Raw genomic sequence first — 20,530 nt, 5'->3', positions numbered from 1 at the left:
GTTTGTTTACACAACACCAGCGGCATCTTGAAATGGGCAAAAACTTACAGCAACAAAAATAAATTATTTTCATTTTTTCGACTGCTTTTTTTGGGCAAGTCCAGCGCCTGTTTAAGCTTTTTTTTGCCCCAGCTGCTGGTGTTGTTTTCGTAGTTGTTAACATTAACGAGTTGCCAGCGAGGGAACACAACAAAATAAAACTTCCATCGCCGTAATATTTTTTTAAGGCATTAAAGGCGGCAAGGAGATTTTTAAGTAATCCAAGTAAAACAAGAGGCCTATTAAATTTTTAATTTATGTCATATTTTATTTGGGCTGTAAATTATGTAAAAATATATTATCCAACTTAGAGGCTCCTTGGCTCTAACTAAATTTAATTTTGAGTTACTACTGTGTTATTATTAGTTTTCGTATTTATTTTTACATGTTAAATACTGTAGGCTTCTATAAGTGTTACTCAGAAAATACAGAATACATTAAAAGCCCGACTCCTCGAGTATTGTAATCAGCGGCTGAAAGCCAGTTCAATGAGGTCAGCTTTAGCTGATAGGTTTTTTTTTATGTCCAGCTTATCAGGAGCGTAAGTGTTTCTTCACATTAGTTGAAGCCAGTGCATACAAATTCTCAGAAGGTTTACTTGTTCACCAGAAAGATGACTGATCTTTTAAGTTGCTGTTTATAAATAGCTTTAGCATTATGTTTTAAAATATTTCAGGGTACTCCTATTACTAAGACTCAATATCAGAAACACACTGAGTAATCCAAGCGGATGAGAAATTTTTCTATTGCTCAATTTATGTGCAATTGTAGAGACCTTAAAGAATTAAATCGTCTTTAAAGTTGGCCTATTATCTGCATTAACTTTTATCAAAATATTTATTTTCCGTGCACCCTATCTTATCGCAAAATAAAGGCCGCAAGTTTTCCAATACTTTCATTCATACGCAGAATTCCATATGGCTTCCATGGAAAGTTTGCTTATCTGAAGAGTGGGGGCAATATATGGTATATATAGTATTCCTGATATCGCTGCGCTCTCAGCTGCCTTGAAATCCGACATCCGAAATCCAACACGGCATTCCATTCACCCACATTTGCGGATGATATTTTATGCACTCGCCGAATGTAATTCAATACTCCGCATGGAGTTCATGAGTAATGCAATGCAGCCACCTTGACTTCATTTGCCGCGTCTCTTTTTACTTTGAAAGTTGCAACGAAAACAGAATTCACACGGCGGCCGAAGAAGAGGAAGCAGAAGAGGAGGAAGAAGAGGAAGAGGAGCCCACTTTCGGCGGCGCTTGGCTCTTTCCATTCAATGTCAAACCGAAAGGTTAACTCTGGGGCGAGTGAGAACCCCAATCAAAGGCTATCCCACCATAAATCACTAATGACACCAACTTTATCTGTCTGTTTAAACAGCCATAAATTCTACAAAAAAAAAAAAACAACCAAAAATAAAAAAAGCAAAACATCTGAAAGGTTCTAACACCTCTCACGCTGCATTCATAATTTATGCGATCTCCAGACGGACGCTCTTTGATATCAAATTATTTTCGCCGCCACATGAGTTATGGCGCTTTGCATCCGCCGGCCAAATTGCCCCAAAAAGGGGCTCTAATCCCAGTCCAGTTTGTGTATAATTTGGCCATGTTTTCGGCACTCGAGTAACCGAACTTCCTGCTCCAACTTTAATTAAGGCTGGGGCTTACGTAAAACGTATTCCGCAGTTTGCATAGAAATTATTATAATTACGCTCATAAATAATGAGAGACAAAAGTCTATTGCTCAGTGGCAGGTAAATCACTGAGATTAGCTCACCGCTGGCTTATTAACATCACAAACCCCGATTCGGCTAACCGAATTGGACTGGGATCGGATTTTATGCGATCGAATGGATTTTCGGTGATAATCGAAGGCAAATTGAATTAATAATACGCGGGTCCATCGCTGTCAGCATAACTTTGAGTTATTGTATTGGGAAAATCGTCATAATTTCCACTAATGTGCCACGCGAGTGACCTCTCTCACTCACAGTTTCTATCAAATAGAAATTCGTTTCTTTTTTTTTTTTTTTGGTTTTTATTCAGCTGCTTTCGTATGCCAAACGCGCTTGTCAAATAAAATTCGGGGTTTATGAGACAGTTTAGCGATTAAAAAACGGAGGGAAAAATCCATTGAAAACTGCCTTTCGATGTCAACGAAAGAGATTAGAAATTGTCGCTGGGAAATATTAAAAGGGGCAGCTCGAAATTATATTTAAATGTAAATTAAGCGTGTCTGAAATTACTAAATATAAGTTATTTTAGTGTTTTAAGTAGTGAAAGTGTGAACCAGGGAGTGGGTGCGAACTGCAGCTTAAAATGCGAGCGGATTGCATAAGTTAGCTTCCTCCACCGCATAATTAGGATTGAAAAAGGGGCGGATGTGGGCGTGTCACCGAATCATTTATCACTTAAGCGCAATTTAGAAAAACTGACAAAATGTTTTTGTTTTTCCTATCAATGTTGTGCATCTTCTCGCAAACAAAAGAACGCAACCCCAGTGCAAAAGATCTATTAAAGTGAATACTTATGCAGGTATCCGAATTCGAGGGTGAGTTGTCAGCACTTCGCTTTAGTGGCGGGTTAAGTATGGTACACTCCCTTGGAGGAAAATAAAAATAAATTGAAATGGAAGCAATTAAAATGTGGACCCCACTTCAAGAGGCAACCAGCATACAGCGTACGGTTGCCGTTTCGAAAATTACCACCATGATCGCCGTTCGTTCGACAATTCCTCTACAGCTGTGCTGTGTGTTCAGCCAAACATTCATTTCGTGTGCTCAGCAACCACAAAAACTCATTGCAAACAAAATGATCGACGATAATGCTAAAACAATGGCTGCAGCAGCAGCAGCAACAACAGCAACAACAGCAGCAGCAGCAACAACAACATTGTTTGGCCAAAAGACAATGTTTGGCGAGTCCCGCATTTAGCGACAATTAAGAAATCAAACGTGGCCTGTGCTAGGCAATTGTAATGAAAACCGCTCACCAGGAGTAACCGAAATGTAGCTGCAACTGCTGCAACAGCAACTACTGCAACAGCAACTACTGCAACTGCAACTGCAACAGTAGCAATCCCTGATGACAGGCCACGAGTCAGACTTTCCACTCTAATGCAAATGTGCAATTAAATTGTTGACGGTGCCCGCCGTTTGTTCCTAATCAAAATTGTGCGATCGTAGGACAGCAACTTTGAAAGAGATCAAGTGAGCGTAACGACAAAAGCGCTGGCAATAAATTGTAATTAACCTTTTTTTCGAACATGGGCAAATAAATTGTGGGCGGTCCAAAAAAAAAGCTACTCAAAACTGGCATTCAATTAACCATAAAAATGGCAAAATCCCTTTTTAAAAAAACGCGAAGATAACCTAAGAGCAAACGAAATTGCCCGCTCATAAATTTAATGTGCAAACAATTGGCCTCACTTATTTGCCAAATTAATTGCTCGTCTGTGGTTTATTTTATGAGCATAATTAAATGAATTTTAATGGGGGCCACAGCGTTCTTGGGTTAGTCAAACGAACCCAACTCTGACATAGAGTACTAAACATAAAGCAGCATGAAGCCACATATGGTTACAGTTCAGTAATTTTCATTTCATTTTCAAGTGAAAAAATCTATGGGCTGGAGAGATGTGTATCTGTATCTGCTTCGACTGTATCTGTTTCTATACGGCATTACACACACATACACAGGGATTTCGAATCGGAACGGGTGTGTCATTATTTCAACTGAATTTCATGCCACATGCAATGCATATACCGAAAGAAAATTTAGTTGTGAAGAGATGATTTAATTTAAATAAAAAACATTTACCAATCATAAAAGTTACATTTGAAGTTTCTACTTAAATAAAATCTAAATGCAGCTAACCTGCCTCACTTCTTTATTCAATTTATTGAATTAAATTTCTCTCTGTGCAGAGATTGCTGACTCTTAGCAAGCCAACGATCCTACGATCCAGCGACCAACGTGGGCAGGCCGAAACATTTTGACAGAACAGTTAGTCAGTTCGGCCTTTTGAAGACAAGGTGTTGCAGAAATCAATAGAACACTTATTCGGCCACACTTGGCAAGCAATTTATTGTATCTATCCGGACCATGGACCGTTGCATAAATTAACAGTCTGTGGCCCAGCTGCCCGGCAGTATCTCTGTATCTGCTTGGAGGAGAATGTATCTATGTAGAGATCGCTGGCAACTAAAAGTCTACAAAGTAACTAAAAGCTGCTAAGCTTGTGCGCAATTAGAATACCCAAAAGCCGGTTGTTGTTGTGGTCGATGTTGCTGCTGCAGTTGCTGTTGTAACTGTTGCTGTTGCTGTTGTTGCTGCTGCAATGTTGCTACATGGCTACACATGTTGCTCTGTTGCTGGCGGAATAGTTGTTTGTCCGTTTGCTAGTTTGTTTGTTTGTTTGCCAGGCATCTAACTAGCTATCTATATTTGAGCAGATTGCGCTGCTAACCCCATTGCAATCTCGGTTCTCTCAGACAAACCGACTGGGCCAAGTGACTAACTTAGCTGCTGGTTTGGCCGGAATGTGTGTGAGTCTCTGTAGGATTGTTAACATGCGGACAAGTGTAATTTAGTTGTTAAGAGAGAGAGGGAGAGAGAAGAGAAAAAGAGAGAGAGAGAGAGAGAGTTCTGTGTGCATTGACAACGCGCTGACTTGTACAAATTGAAATTTAAAACGCTCCTTTTTGGCCAAATGCCAAACTGGTTGGCTGGCCAAAGTGGCCCGACCGCCTGCCACATTTATTTAAATTGCAATTAGAGTGCCAGACGCGACTTATAATTAGCTTGTTGGCGGCTTAATTAGCTGGCACACACACGATCCATGAAGACGACGACGGCGAAGACGACGACGAGTTCTTGGCCACAATAGAAGAGAGCCAACTTTATCAGCTGAGCGACTGAGGCTGTGGGTCTCAGTCGCAGTCTGAGTTTGAGTCTGAGTCTGTGTTTATAAAGCTGAAAGTCGTTAACCTTCGTTGTAACACATTCATCATCATCACTCACCTCGCCAGCAACAACAGCAACAACAACAGCAACAGCAAAAGCAAAAGCAGCAGCAACACGCACTCACCGCAGCAACTGCAACTCACACACGGCTGTAAAAAGAAGTCGTCTTAATCTTAAACGACGTCTCCATCCATCTCCAAAAGGCAGCAATAGCAACAGCAACAGCAACAGCAGCAGCAACAGCAGCAGCAGCAAAAGCGGCAACATCAGCTGCTCTTGGCCAAGTCTTGGGCCTTTTGCCTTTTGCTTTTTGTTTGCCCGTTTGAAAACAAGCCAGGAAGTTGACTGAACGAATGACGAATTGACGAGCGCACTGAGCCGCACTGAACTGAGCCCCTCTTAAGTAACTCAGATGCCAGCGACTCCAACGCATCTGTGCCACAAATAAGCAAACACACAGCCGCACACACAGCCGCACACAAAGGAACCAGAACAGGCCAAACAACTTGGACGGCGATGAGGAAAGCTCTCTGTGTGTGGAAAGCGCAGTCGAAAGTGTCACGTCTAGAACTAAATATGGGGAAAATTGGGAACACAGCAAACACGGAGCGCAGACATTCTCCATTGCGTAGAAAAGTGCAATCATTCGTCTTGACACTTTCTCGCCGGCAGTCGAAGAATGCAAACACGGTGAAAAGGTTTGCCGGATGTTTGCCGAGACCCCGAAAAGCAAGCAAGGCTAACTCTTCACTCTTCACTTTTAACTGTAAACTGTTAACTGAAAACTGCAGCAGCACGCGGAGAACATTTCCCGGGTGAAATAATTAAAATTCCATGCTCATAACTTCCGCAATTAAGGCAGCGGTTCGGAGTAGCAACCAAGGAGTCCTACAACCCAGGACAGCCCACTGAAGTCGAGGAGCAGCCACATCAGCCACATCAGCAGCATCAGCAGCTAATTTCCACGCACAGTTGACGCGATCCGAGGCCAACATGGAAACATGGCAACATCTGAGTTGCCAGTTGCACTTCACAGTGCCAGGGCCAAGAACTAAGACACTGAGAGAAAATAGTGATGATAGAGAACAATTAGATGTACAAAACTAGGATCTCTATTTCTATTGAAAGTAAACTTATAACAAAAGATTTGAAATACACAACCAACAAACTATATTCTAATTTTATAATCTTATAGGTTCTTGAATATATTGTTTATCTTATAGTGCAGTTAATTGTTAAAATATTTATATACCAATTCGATCATAGAACTTTGATCTGCAGCATTTGCTAACTCCTGACTAATATAATTATAATACATATTTTTTCAGTGCCACTTTTGCTGACTGTCGGACGTTGGCAAACGCTCAGCGGACCCAGCTGACTGTCTGCCACTGCGGAGAGTACGAAGTATCTTTGAGATACAACGCATGCCACACGGAACACGCCTGCACTAATGAAGTAATTCATTGAACCGTGCTACGCCGGCGTGGCCGCGCCATTGCCATTAGTTTAGTGCTGGCTGCCCTCGCTGCCTTACTCGTATGTTTATGCCCCGGCATTTCAGTGTTTAGTGCCGCTGAGCCCTTGGATGTTTGGCTGCCTGGTGGTTTGTTTGCCGGGAGGCTGGCAAACGCGGCTGCCGCGTGTTATTTTGGCAAACATCTGCGACTGTCCGCACTTCCTGGCCAGCACATTAGATCACTCCAGTGACGGGCGGGCCAAATGGCCGCTTGACCTCGCCTCTAAAAATGAAAACATCGAGCCGGCGGCCACTCCTGGTTATATGGATATGGTGGGCATTATCGGCGGTCCGGCCAAGCCCATTGAGAAAAATGTCTTTGATAATTAAGCGGGTCGTCGCCGTCGCCGCCGCCGATCGCTGACCATCCCCGTTTCCCCCCTGAAAGCCCCTCCATAAAAACACCACTCCGCACCACTCACATTCTAACGATTGCACTTTTACCGAAAAGCGCAAGAACTTTATCTGGCATGCCGCTGGACGTTGCCGCCAGTCAGGCAAATAAAGTAGCAGCGACTCAAGGAGGAGTGGAGTGCCATCACTGTGAGAAATTGCAATGAAATAGAGAAAGTTGCAAAAAAAAAAAGAGTGGATTGACAACTAGAAAACTTTCAAGAACGAGAAGGTCATCAAAACTTTTATGAAAATTCGAAGAAAAAAGTTTTGTAGAAAAAAACACTTGGGAATTATAAACACTTGCAATTAAATTTACAATTTTGTAAAGTGTAAGATTGGAGAACGGCTTGGAGTGGCCAGTCGCATCATCTTAATAGAAATATGCGTGTGTGCGAGTGTGTGTGCCGGTGCTGCTGTGTTGTGCATATCAAAATCCATTAGTGGCTTTTGTAGAAATAATCAACAACGACAAAAAAAACCGACGCGAAATAAATGTGAAAATAAAAACTGCAAGCGGCAGACGCTGCAAAAGTCTCTCTCCTCTTCTCTCCTCCAGTCTCCTCTCCCTTTCTAACTCTTTCACCGCGGGCTTAGTGGCACATCCATATACATATAGTATATCCATATCTGTGGCCCGACTAAGTGAACATTTGTAATGGTCAGTCAGGCGGCCAGTGGCTCGTCTATCAGCAAACGCGTTTGTTCGACTGTCCGCACGGCGGACTTGCGGATACAGATACAGTGTATCTATGAGTCCGTCGCGCAGGCCGCAGAACGAAAACAAACCGTACTGAAATTGGCTGGGCATCTAATCACTTGTTTTCGTTGTTCACTTCAAACAGAGCGTGTCGTGGGCATTTTGTAAAAAATAAAAATAATTACTGAATTGCGGTTGCTGCTCCGCCGGACGACGCTCATCATTATCATCATCATCCTCCAGTTGTCGGTGGTCGCTGGTCGTTGGTCGTTGGTCAGTGCCTCCGCCTTCATCCACATAGTTGTAAATAATTGCATTTAATTATAAATTCTATAATGAGTGGCGGGGCACTTTTTTTAAACGCATTCGGCCACTGGCGATTAAATTTATCAGCGTCAACTGGTGATTGACTTGTCGGCATGCAAATATGCCTGCATATTTGCATTTACTCGGCCGGGCTGTAAATCATAACTAGATAATTTATGGCCCCGGCGAGTACGATGTAAACAACGCAGGCTGTGACATCATTCCCAAGTGCACAAAGCATTCCTTTCATACCTTTCGATCCCGCTCGGGGACCCACTGAATCCACAAGCCCGAAATTCATTCATGAAAACTTTGGAAAGTCGTTAAAATCAAGAGCATGTCTCCTTGGATATGTTTATTTGCCCGCTTATGTTGGCCCACAGATTTATGCCCGTTTCGACCTTAACCAATTTATTGGGGTATTTATAAATGGCGACATTTGTTGCCTTTTCAACCCAATCGCAATATAAACTTTTTACGATCCGATGAAAATAACAGCGGACGGACGCATGAAAAACGTGAAAATTAAATCAATTCAGACAACCAGATGGAGAAATGCTGATTGCTGCGGATTTGTTATTTTATTGCCAGAGATCAGCAGTGCTTAAGCAATCTATATCTGTCTACTAATTGTTGTTTTTCCTGTCCCATAGGCGGAATTATAAATCTCTTGTGGCGTCGAAAAAACGAAAGAAAAACATCGACTAATTCGCTGGCAAAATTTGGCAATTGTTCAAGGCTGACGCACAAGTCAACCGGTGGTCAGGTTATGGGATGAAATTCGAACAAATTCTCTAATTTAAGCAAATGCTACACAGAGAAAATTTAATTTGCTTTAAATTTTTTAACAACCTTTTATTCAACTAAAACCAAATGTACCGAACAAGAGTTTTTACTTATTTTTAAAAGCATTTCTTAAACAGTTTTCCATTAAGATCGAAAAGTTTCTCTTAACTATTTTCCCTCTTTTTTTTGACTGCATAATGACTAATGCAATGCCTTGTCACATTTGTGTATAATTAGATCGTTTTCCTTTCTGCTGACCCACTAATCAAGAGGAAAGTTCTAGCCAACATAGTTGAGCTCACTAAATTAATGCAGCCAAGTCGGCGTTTGGGCCTCGATCCCCGCCATATGTTTCTCTATTTGTTTGCGTTGCTGTGTTTATTTATTTGTATTTGCTTATCAGCGGCATGGCGGCGTCTCTAATTAATTTTTTCTTCTCTGAAAATCGGTGGTCGTTCTTGTTGTTGTTGTTTTCGATACTTTTTCGATGGCCAACGGAGATCCGGTCCGCGGAGACTTTGGCTGCCCACCTACTCGTATATAGCCGGTAAACTAATTAAGTCACAAATACATAACGCCAGCTTTTATCGGACGAGATAAAAGTTACTACAAAAAAAATAAATAAATACGAAGGAAAACTGAGAAAATGAGAAACAAAATCAAATGGAACTAGTCCGGCGCTATCTGAGTGACTTTTTAAAAAGATTATCGAGCAGAAGGCCCAACAACAACCGCATTTTATCAGCGGCTAATGAACGCCTGTGATAAAGAAAGGAAAAACCGAGACAGAGAGGAAAAGAGAGAGAATATAGCTTCGCACGTGTGAAACAAAATATTTAAAAGCCATATTTTCGATCGGCCATCGAACGACCATCAATCACCGAACTCGAGTGTCCGGCAATAATATTTATAATAACTTTAAAACGATTTTTTTTTGCGCGCAACCGAATGCCTTTCAACGTTTTCAATTTCATTTGGGGGCCTTTAATTGCCGAAATCAATTCAAAAGCCAGTTGAACGCGTTAAAAGCAACTACACAGAGGCAGCAAATAAACAAAATACAAAAAATCAACCAAAAATTTCAATAATTATTAACAAGACGACGCCGAGTTCATTAGCGCCGCGGGCAAACGAACGAACTGGTACATTTGTGTGTATATATACACGGTTTTTAATGAAAATACAAATAAATGTTGGGTAATTAAGACTTGTCTTTCATACATTGTAGTGGCCAGTTCTGGGTGTTCGGAATAAAATTGCTAAATGTAGGGGAGAAGTGGGGGTTGTGGGCATGGGTCGGTTGTGGGCACCCCTACGTATATTTTCACAAAATGAAGATTGAATTTTTTCGGTAATGTCATTCGCAAGCAATTACCCTATGTATGATTTATGCCAAATATCAAAGTAAACGAACGCGTTTGCTTTTTGAAATTAACGAATTGGTTTTTCTTGTGCTTGGAAAAGGTGGTGAAACTTTATTCAAAGATTTTCAATAGTGTATCAATTAAAGTGAATCGATTAAAAAGGTAAGTGTAATGCATTTTTATTTAGTCAAAGCATTATACTTAATGGAACAATATCGATTTGAACCAAAAAATTTATGCAAACACATTTTTTAATTACTTCTTAAAATGTCTGCGAAAGTTGGTTGTGGGCACCAAAATTGGGTGGGTTGTGGGCACCCGTTTTTTTTTTTGACAAATTTTTTTATTACCTACAATTTCTTGTAAAATTGTTTTCAAAATTTGTTTGGAACCCTCTAGAACATTCTTGTAGAAATCTTAGGCTCTTGGAAAAGGAACGTCTCCCGCTGAGAGGGATTATCACTCAATTGTGACATCTGCAATCGAGCTTTTCATCCGAAATATGTGGACATGCGGGGCAGTCATTATACATGTCAAAATTGTGTTTCCGACGATGAATAACGCCTATGTAGTCTTTGAAATAAATAAATTGTCATTTTGTTGATATTGGTTGCGGTTTTTTTTCCATATTATTCCATTTGCAGCATTTTTTCCCAGGGTGCCCACAACCCCCCAAAAAAAAATTTTAGCTGAAAATTACGATTTTACAAAAGTCCATATGAAATTTTTTCGCATGACAAAATCAAGGATGTTTCTTCATAATTAGTTAGTTTAGGTCTCTAGCTTTACACAGATACCCATATGTCCAAATAATATGCACTAGTTCGGTAATTATAAGCCAAAAACAAAACTATGCCCACAACCCCCACATCTCCCCTACGTAATGTACGCCTCCACAGCGAAAAAAAATCCATTAATGGTAATTAAAAATTCATATTTCGGAACAATAAACTTTTAGAATTTTCATAGTTACCAATTACCTTTTTATTGCTTTGGCTATAACTTGTATTTATTGTTTTATGTACTTCTCGTTTGATTTTAAAGGAAAATTAACTGCGATTATAATTATTTAATCAATTTAATGGGAAGATATCCCGCTGAAATTGTGTTTTTCTCTGTGGAGCGGTGGCAAAAGGCGTTTCAAAACTTGTTCGACAACTTGTTTTGGTCTTTACATATCGACTAGAATCGCGAGTCAGCACCATATACACTACCATATGCGATAATGCTGCGAGCACATGATATAATATAATTGGAATGCGCTGCACACACACACACACACACATATAGTACACACAGTTAAATACACCAACGGTGGAAAACTATCTGTTGGGTTTCCACACATTATCAGGCTTGGCTTTGCTTGGCTTACCGAGAATCATGCTCGGTCCGCAGTAAATTTCCATAAATTTACATGCCATAAATCAAATCGAGAATGTGTTTTCCCCGATGATCGCAACTCTTTTTCCTTATCTCCAACGGCTGTCTGTCTGTCTCGAAGGAGAGAAGACTACCGCTGCTGTTGCAAACTAAACACAGCGCCTTATCAGTCGAGTTCACTGTAGTTGCTTTTGCTTTTGCTGCCTTTGTTGTTGCTGTTGCTGTTGCTGTTGCTTTTGCCTTTGCTGACAAAGTGCAGTCAACTCTCCGGACTGCATTTTCCCCGTCTTGGCGGTTTGGTGACTAAGTTCCGAGAGCCCACGCACTGGAAGTCTTGCTTTGTTATTTGGGTAAACAACAACGCCGCACAGACGGCGGAGAAATGGCCAATGCTGACGCCAAAAGCGATGAACTCATTCACTTATTCATTCATGCGGCCAGAACTAGCAGTGAGAATGATTTAAGACTGGTAAATACCCGCTAATGATTGATATTACGAACAGACAAAAGTCGCTGTATTGACTGCCTGCTAAAACGTTCTCAACCTAATGGACTTCTCAGCTGTCGTCTGTGGAAGGAAATGCTGCAGCCGCAATAAAAAGAAACGTGCAAAACATCGCCAATAACAGCAGGAAATTCGCAACTCAACGCAAAGCCAAAGGTACATACGTTCAGGTTCGATCGTATGACTAATTCGCACAGTTCGGTGATAAAGTTCGCCAAGTCAATTTGCACACGCTCAGCTCGAAACTGCTCTGCTCTCGATACCTCGCATTTTTACTATATACGTTTTTTTTTTACGACTTTTACCCGGCAATTACGTCACCGGAGAAGCGAACGTCTTTAGCGCTGTCAGCTTGTCAAAAATATGTACAATTTTGAGTTGGACCGACTTTCTTATTGCACTCGGCAGACGGCCGATGTACGTACGTAGTATATATGTCTGTGAGTCAGTCTGGCGATCGCATATGGCGCTATTTATTGGCTACACCACTCGATAGCACTCTCAGCGAAAATGCACGTCTACGAAAATGTTTAATTCAGTTTTGGCGCTTCATAAATAGGGAGAAACTTGGCCTTAAACTTACGACTTTGAAAGGTAAAATCAACGAACCTGCAAAGAAAAGAATATGCAAAATTAGTAAGTAATTTAAATAAGAAAGGATTTTAAAGTAAAGAAATTATGAGAATTAGCAAGTCTAAAGAATGCGGTTTCACTTTCAAAATATGAGATCATCTTGTGGGGGAATGTTAAATGAAAGTTAAAAAATCTGGAATAATTTTTTGAAGCACCTTTAAAAGCTATACAAATTATTTCTAATATGAGCTGGCAAAAAAAGAAAGAACTGATAACCCCAGCACATGCCAACTGCAAGTTCCCATTATAAGTTCAACCAACTAAATCCGAATGTTAGCTATCAGCAATGAGATCATCCCACTGCCACACTAAGGTCATCAAAATTATTTTTTATGACGGCGCCATCTCATCATCTCAAAGGCAAAAAACGAAAAAACAAACAACGGACGTGAGTCTATCAGGCTATATGCACTCAAGAATATGTGTTTATATGCATTAGTCGCTTGCCTAGGACGAACAATGTACAAACAAACAATTTATTTACGCCAGTTTATCACGTAGTCATGATTCACACAAATTCTAATCGAAAAGGTTTTGCAATAAAAATTAACTGGGAATTAATCAATTATTGGGAGGCGAGCAATCGAGAGGGCGGCATGCATGTAACTCAAATAAACAACAAACTCAATTAAAAACCAAAAATGGGGCGCAAAAGTAAACAAACCGCCCACACAGAAAGCACGACACTCACTCAGGAACTGCAGACTGCACAAATTGAAAAAATACAAAATACAAAACGAAAAAAAGCAAAACCCAAACAAAAACAAATGGAAAACAAAGTTTAAAAGCGAATTGCACTTCAGCGTACAATGGCCATAAATATGAAATTGTATGGTAAATTAATGCTATTATAGCGTCTAAAATCCAACACACAAGAAATAGAAGAAAAATGCTTAGAAAAGACCAGCCACAACGGCTAAATAAAGAGCCATATTTGAAGACCTTGTACGTGGGCTGCCTACACAACCAGTTCGCGGATTCAGTTTATTTCAATTTTGTGTGGTGCGCCGGTCTGAGTTGGCCCAAACCGACTTGCCCCGGTCCGGCCAACTTCATCTCCGGCTCCAACAACTATAGCTCCCATGCACAGCGAAAATATAAATAAAGCTGATTTGGTTCTTCAGATATAATATTGTTCCTCACAAATGTCAACTAATAATAAAAACATTGCCATACATCAATCAAAGTTGTTTTGTACCCAGTCGTAAAATCAAAATAAGCAAGACATTTTTATTGAACGTTAAAAATATTATAACAAGATTTATAAGAACACAATCTTTGTAAAGTATATAAACCTGTCAAATTTGTACACAATTGTAAAAGATCCTTCAGCCTAATGCTTGTCGCAAAAATAGTTCAACAGATCCTCAATTTCTAGTGTTATTTTTTCTCTGTGTACTACCGAATGGCTGTAGCAGCGTTTCGGTTTCTTAGTTCATATATATACACGTATATATAGTATATCGGCTTCATACATATGGCGGCACTTGATTTGCATAACAAATGCAGCAGCAACAGCAGCTAAGGCAATAGCAAAAGCAAAAACCGAGGAAGAAGGCTGGGGCCGAGGAAGCCGAGAAGCCGGGGCACTGAGCCGTGCCAAAAACAAAGCCAGCCAAATTGCTGCAAAAATATATAGACTCGTTCAAAATTCATCAAATGCGCACCCAAGAGTCTAAAGCTCGTCGCGCTCAATTACCAGAAATTTCACTCCATTAAGACGCACACCTCGCGCGACCATAAAAAGTGAATGTCTATCATTAAGACAATTTTTTCCGACGCTTTTTTTTTTGGGTTTTCTTGGCCATTTTTTTCTCTTTTTTTTTGCATCCGTTCGAACCAGCACTTTTCCATTTCCGCTTTTATGCCAAATTAATTGAGCCTAATTACGGCAATTGATATCGGCGGATTAGATCATCGCAGAGCAGAGATCACCTGTCGTGGCAGCGAGTGTGAATGAATTGGTGATTTTCGCCAAATAGAAACACGGCAATTAATAACCGAGTTCGTTAAGAAATGCTAATTTAGCTCATTTTTAATGGCGCCAAATAATGCGACGCCCTTCACATGTCTCCGCCTCAATATCTAAGGTGACAAAAAAATTGCCGTGGAACCTACGCAGCAGACGTGTCAGTTTGAGACAAATTGGCAAAATTTCAAGTATGCCATAAAGGGAAGAGCCCCATAAAAACTTGACCAATATTTTTATACGTGTCGAACGGAAGGGGGCCCTTATACTATACCATACTATACTATACTTTATATGTACCTTTTGGAGGAAAAGGGAGAGCTATAGATTGGTGGGGCCATTAGTCAGCGGACGTCGATTGCGTAGCACGGTGGTTGTTGTTCACCGATTTGTTTGCATTTTCACATTTATTTATCAACAAATTACGCTGTAAACAAAAGCAAACAGACCGGGCAAACGAAGCGGACATGAGTGCAGTACGGCGACATAGCACATACCTCAAAAGTCCGGGCAAAAGGTTAATTATGCAGCCAGAAACGGGGAATTTACAAAACTACAAGTGAGCACATTGTACTGAGAAGTACGGAGAAGTTAGTCAGTTAGTCAGCTTGTCAGTGCGGTTCGTCAATCATTTTCTGGATGGCTTACATGAAAATCGTGTTTGGTTTTCCAGATTGTTTTTGTTTTTCCATTTGGTTTGTTTTTCATTTCTATGTGGTCTGTGTTAAACGTTTTCACTGCATTTTTTACAGCCAAACAAATTTTTTGACAAGCAACTGACAGAAATTGACAAGCGGCCGAGCAATGGGCCAAAATGCTGCCAGGCCGAAAAGAACTCCCAATGGATTTGGATGTGAAAGATGGTTCCAGCTGTGAAAAGGTCAACATTCAGACGTTCAGACATCCAGACACGCTGGGTCTGTCGTGCGGAGTTATTGCCTCGTTGTTTTGCCCTTTCCTCATCTCATTTGTTGCCTCACTTTCCAACGCGTTGGCCGAAAGAAATGAAAAGTGTGGCCTGAGAACCCGGGAAAGGCCTTTCTTCTCGGACGGCCAAAGACCAGCTAATATTGACAAATTAAAAGCAGGTTAATGTGTCTTTAATGTTTGTGTAGTTTTCACTCGTGGGGTTAGTCTGCCATGGTAGATGCCGAAAACCAAATCCATTGATGCAACATATGTGCGCGCCGGCATGTAAAAAAGTATACACAAAGATCTACGCGTATCTTTAAGAACCGACATAAAACACAGATACAGATACAGATACACAGATGCAGATACCAACACGTGTGTGTAAAAACTGGCAGCCAAAGGCAAGGCAATTCAAAAGTCATTGAGGCGCAAAAGTCAAGCATAAATATTTCAAATAATGTTTGCTGGCCCCGCTGGCATTGGGTCTTGGGTCTTGGATCTTGGATCTTTGTAAACCCAACTAAACTGCTCCCCTCTCTTTCTCCCACTATCAGTGTAAGTGTAAGTGTGTGTGTGTGTGGCATAATTTGGTGAGAGTTCGAGTTCAACAGCTGAACAAAAACAGCACCAAGCACATTAGCTTTGAAACAAGAACAACACCATAGAACTCGAAACGGTGCACAGAGAAAAATAATGGAAATTCTAATTATTTTAAATATGTTACTTTTGCATAGCTATGCAAAGATTTTAAATTTTGATAAGAGTACTCAGACTTGATAGAAAGGAATATATAATCTGTCGGAAAATTAAAGACTTTAAACAATCTGGAGTTGTTGATTACATTAAAGTACGAAATATGAGCTCCAAGAAAATTATCTTTGAAATGCATGTAATTCAACCAAATTGATACCCAATTCTTCTATCATTAAATCAGATCTCAAAGATCATATTTTGGTTTCTGTGTAGGGGGTCGGAAAATGGAGAACAGAGAATGGAGCCCAGAGAAGCAGAGACGAAGAATTCTTGAGGGTGAGCGAGAGAGAGGCGGGCGATTCTGTAATAGACGAGTCTACGCTGATGACCTCAGTTAAAAATAAATAATGCCTTACATTGTTTGGAATTAGTGGCTGTTTTTGGGCTCCAGACCGTGGATGTAGAATCTCTCCGAGATTCTGGTCGTAAGTTCAGGGTGGCGCTCGGTGATCATGAAGATGCTCTGATGAGATTGGCGACAACAAAAACAAAACGTGGGGCGCCCAAACAAATCATTTTGTCAACTCTGCTTGTACCCGGCAGCTGGGGAAGCAGACATGCATATTTGTGTAAATTCTTGTACGACATTTATCACACACGAAATTGATGAACCTGCCCCGCCTGATAAATGTTTGCGAGCAGCGAAACAGAGGGAAAGCGATTGAATTAACTCAGAGAAAATCTGGGGAGGAGATTAGCTTCTAAGCTGCTGGATGGGGTATAACATTGTTTTGTTTAATTTAAAAATAAAAGTGGATTTCAGGAAAAAGATAAGTGGCTAGCCCAAGAGTAGAATTTGGTGCAGAATTATTTATATTTATTTTATTAAAAACCATTTGACTAATTTAGCCACTTATTCTGTTACTGCTGTTTAATTAACTTTGTGAATTTGTAATAAATTTAGAAGAGATCCCTTACTAGATAGAATTCCAGCTAATCAAGGGGATGTAATTCATGCCCCTTTTAGTATACAATTCTTGTGGGTCTTTCCCAGCCAAAAGAATGACGGCAGGGCAACCGAAATATTGTTTCAGTTTTATTTACCTGAAATTTGCTATTTTATCAACCACCCAGCACAAGTGTTTCGCTGTGAACTTATTTACATACTTATCGGTACATATGTGGAGTGTAAACAACAAAGGCAGACAGCCACAACGGACTCAAAACGAGTTTATATATACACATAAGGTGGCTATGCTGTAAAATAATAAAGGGCGGACCGTATCAAGAGTTGCTATAATGGCAGACAAAACGGGTCGCCAATGTCTCGGGGGTTAAACACGATCGACACCGATGACGCACCGTAGAACCGGAAATTCTTTGATATAGCCATATCTGAGTTCTCAATAAGTATGCAAATCAAACTGAGCACTTTTGGGTAATAATTCCCATGAAATTAAAAGCAAATACAGAGGGGAGAACCTCCACCAAACAAGAGAGTAAACAAACTGCACAGCGATTATGATTTATGAATCGACAGAAACCGCTGACAATTCAAACAGCAGCGGAAATGGTTAAGAACCGATCAGAGGTGAACCAAAAAAGCGATCCGAGATAACTCAAGAAAGTGACTCGAACGCGTCGCACAGATAATGCCAGCGACTAACTAACTGTAAACATATATAATATAGGTTATCACTATCATTTTCAGCGCGCAGCTGACAAGATAAAGTTGTGCCACACAAAAAAAAAAAGGAGAGTCTAGACCGAGAAACTCAGGTAAATTTTGGGGAGTGAAAGTAAGTGGCGAACCCGGCGACAATCACAATCACAGTCACAATCACAAGATGTATCTAAACTCTGACGTTGCGTTCTAGGAAGCCCCGAAGCCACCCATAAACCCCGGGATCTGCAGATCTTTATGGACTTGCAGATAAGCCGCTCTGTTTACCCTCCCCCGAAGATAAGCGACGTGGGGTCCCAAGCTCCGCTGTATTTACCTTTGTAGATGCGTTTGCAGCTGCTCGAAGAAGAAGAGAGTATCTGTAACTATATTCTTTTTTCGGTTTCACAACACCATCGAAGATTCCATAAACACCAAATAGAATTTCGCTTTGTATATTTATTCACATAACTTTTCTTTTCGTATAGATCTGATGTATAATTTCTCTTTTATTTTCGTTGTTTCGTTTTTTTTTTTTTTTTATTTCCTTGTAATCACTTGTATTTATTTCTCGTTTTCATCGACAACATTTCGTCATGTTTTTTCTATGGGGCGTACAAAAAATTTAGTAAACGTAATCGAAAACAAAGCACACGCGTTCCGCAGTTCTCTCTCTAAAAAGAGAAAGAGACGGGGCGGTGGGGCAAAGAGGGAGGGAGAGAGACAGAGAGATAGGGGAAACAGAAACACACGCACACCATACAAAAACGGAACCGAACCGCAAAGAAAACCGATTTTTATGCACTATTTAGCTTTATATTTTTTCCTGTATGTAGTTTTTATATTTTTATTTTTCTTGGCTTTCGAAAAAGGGGGTAAGGGAGTGTTTTTTTTTTTAGTTGGGGGAAAAAGTGTAGAAACCGTGCGAAATTTAAGCCACACAAACGATGCGTTTGTTTTGTTTGCAAGTGCAATTTTTGAGCTGTTATTTATTATTTTTTCTTATGTGTTTTCCAAAAACAAACGATTTCTTTATTGGTAAATGGTGAGTGTTGGTTTTTTAAAGCGATTGTGTGTGAGTGTGCCTCTGTTTATCGCGTTGGTTATTTTCTTTACTCATAAAATTCGTTCGCACCCGCGCTCATTCATAAATCGTAAGATCACTCGTCACGCACTCACAGTTTCGTCACTCTTTTTCTGACGATTAACTAAGTAAATAAATTTTCCAAATTCGTATCTCTCGGGAATTTTGTACACACGAATATATTGTAATATTTTGAACGGCAATTCGGAGCCGCTAATCGAAAACAATCCGGCAGCGAAACCGCACAGCAACCGCTTTCGTCGAAAAAAATTTTCAAACTGAAACTGCCTTCGAGCGTGCAAACCACTTTTGTTCGATTTCAAAAACTCAACGGCTGTTGTTAACAGCGGCAACCCCAACAACTAGCGGTTAACAGTGAGTTTTGTATGGCGAGCTAACATGTTTGAGAAGAATAAATATCAGTTAACAGCGACGTTTGTATGGAGCTAACATGCGCGAGAACTGCGATTAGCGGGTAACAGTGCGGGTTAACATGCAAGAACCACAACAAACGGGTAAAGTGAGAGAGAAGAGAGCGCTCAAACCGCGCTAACAGCTCGTTTCGAGCCAGTTGCACCGATCGCAAACGACCTCAAACAGCGTCAAACATGTTTGCGTTCGAGAGGAAACCCCTAGAACGGTTCATTGAAAGTAAAAACTGTTGGAAAAACTCTATTTGTGTGTTTGTAAATTTACACTAACAAGCGGTGATAAAATCCAGTGTTAGTTTTTCCTATGGCTTATTTAGTGTTTGGGTTTCGGATTTTACGACCCGGGGCTTCGTCTTTGTGCAGCCTCTTTCGTCGGTTATCGACTTGCATCTCCCCCAGTTCTTATCAGTTGGCCATTGTCTTATCTGCAGATTTATGGCCCAACACGCATTTAATAGTCGCTAGTTCCCCCGATTCCTGGAAGGCGACTTAACACTTTCGTTGTCTCAATTTGATTAGCGCCTGCATTGACTTACCTAACACTTTTCCAACCATAAAGTTTGTGGACCAAAACGAAAGTGAAGCAATTTTTTATATAACATGTGGTAAACCAAAGCACATAAAACAATGAAATAAATAGAAACAAATTTATAGGCCCCAATTCATTTAATTTTAGAAGTACCTTTTTTTTAAGAGCCATTTACCTTGAGATCAGAACACCAAATGATAATTAAGAGCTTTGATTTTTTCCCTTGCCTTATAATTTAGTTCAATATGCATATGAATTTCCGAAGCAACACAGATTTATTATAGTATAATAACCAGAACTGTAAATACCATTTATAGCCGGTCTTTTCCTTAATTCTACAAATTAAAAGCCACAAGAGTGAAAATTATAGACAGCTGTGCTTTTAATTACCAGTTTATTAGTTTCGGCCTTTAGACATAAAAAACAAAATGAAATGTGCGCTCTTATTAGAACCCAAAAATCTTTGTAGATCAAGAACTAACTATTAAACATCATTAATCATATTCCTAAAGGACAATAAACTCTTGGCCTAATCAAATTGCTGAATGAACCAAAACGGCTAACAACAATTCGTCAGGATTAGCCGTGTCAACTCTTTCCTGTTTTCCAGCCATCTCCCTCTCTTCCCTCTCTTTTCCCCTCAATTAGCTTTCC

General features: G+C 40.3%; 1 protein-coding gene across 8 annotated transcripts in view; it reads right to left on the bottom strand.

The window, feature by feature from the left end:
• The window catches only part of LOC108091947 (stAR-related lipid transfer protein 13), a 95,001-nt gene extending 75,803 nt beyond the window's left edge, over positions 1–19,198 (bottom strand). For 3 of the 8 annotated variants that reach the window (XM_017191341.2, XM_017191336.2, XM_017191343.2), the window contains exons 1-2: positions 18,949–19,198; positions 18,170–18,437 (exon numbers count right to left, since the gene is read on the bottom strand). The gene's annotated coding sequence lies outside the window, so the exon portion shown is untranslated. Of the gene's footprint in view, positions 1–18,169; positions 18,438–18,588 lie in introns of all 8 variants that reach the window. The other 5 variants (XM_017191337.2, XM_017191338.2, XM_017191340.2 and 2 more) reach the window with 5 other exon arrangements.
• Between the last annotated feature and the right edge of the window lie 1,332 nt (positions 19,199–20,530).

This window comes from Drosophila ficusphila, unplaced genomic scaffold (genome assembly GCF_018152265.1).
Source record: "Drosophila ficusphila isolate 14025-0441.05 unplaced genomic scaffold, ASM1815226v1 contig_791, whole genome shotgun sequence".
In the NCBI taxonomy this organism is placed as follows: domain Eukaryota; kingdom Metazoa; phylum Arthropoda; class Insecta; order Diptera; family Drosophilidae; genus Drosophila; species Drosophila ficusphila.
This window is presented reverse-complemented; position numbering and strand designations above follow the sequence as displayed.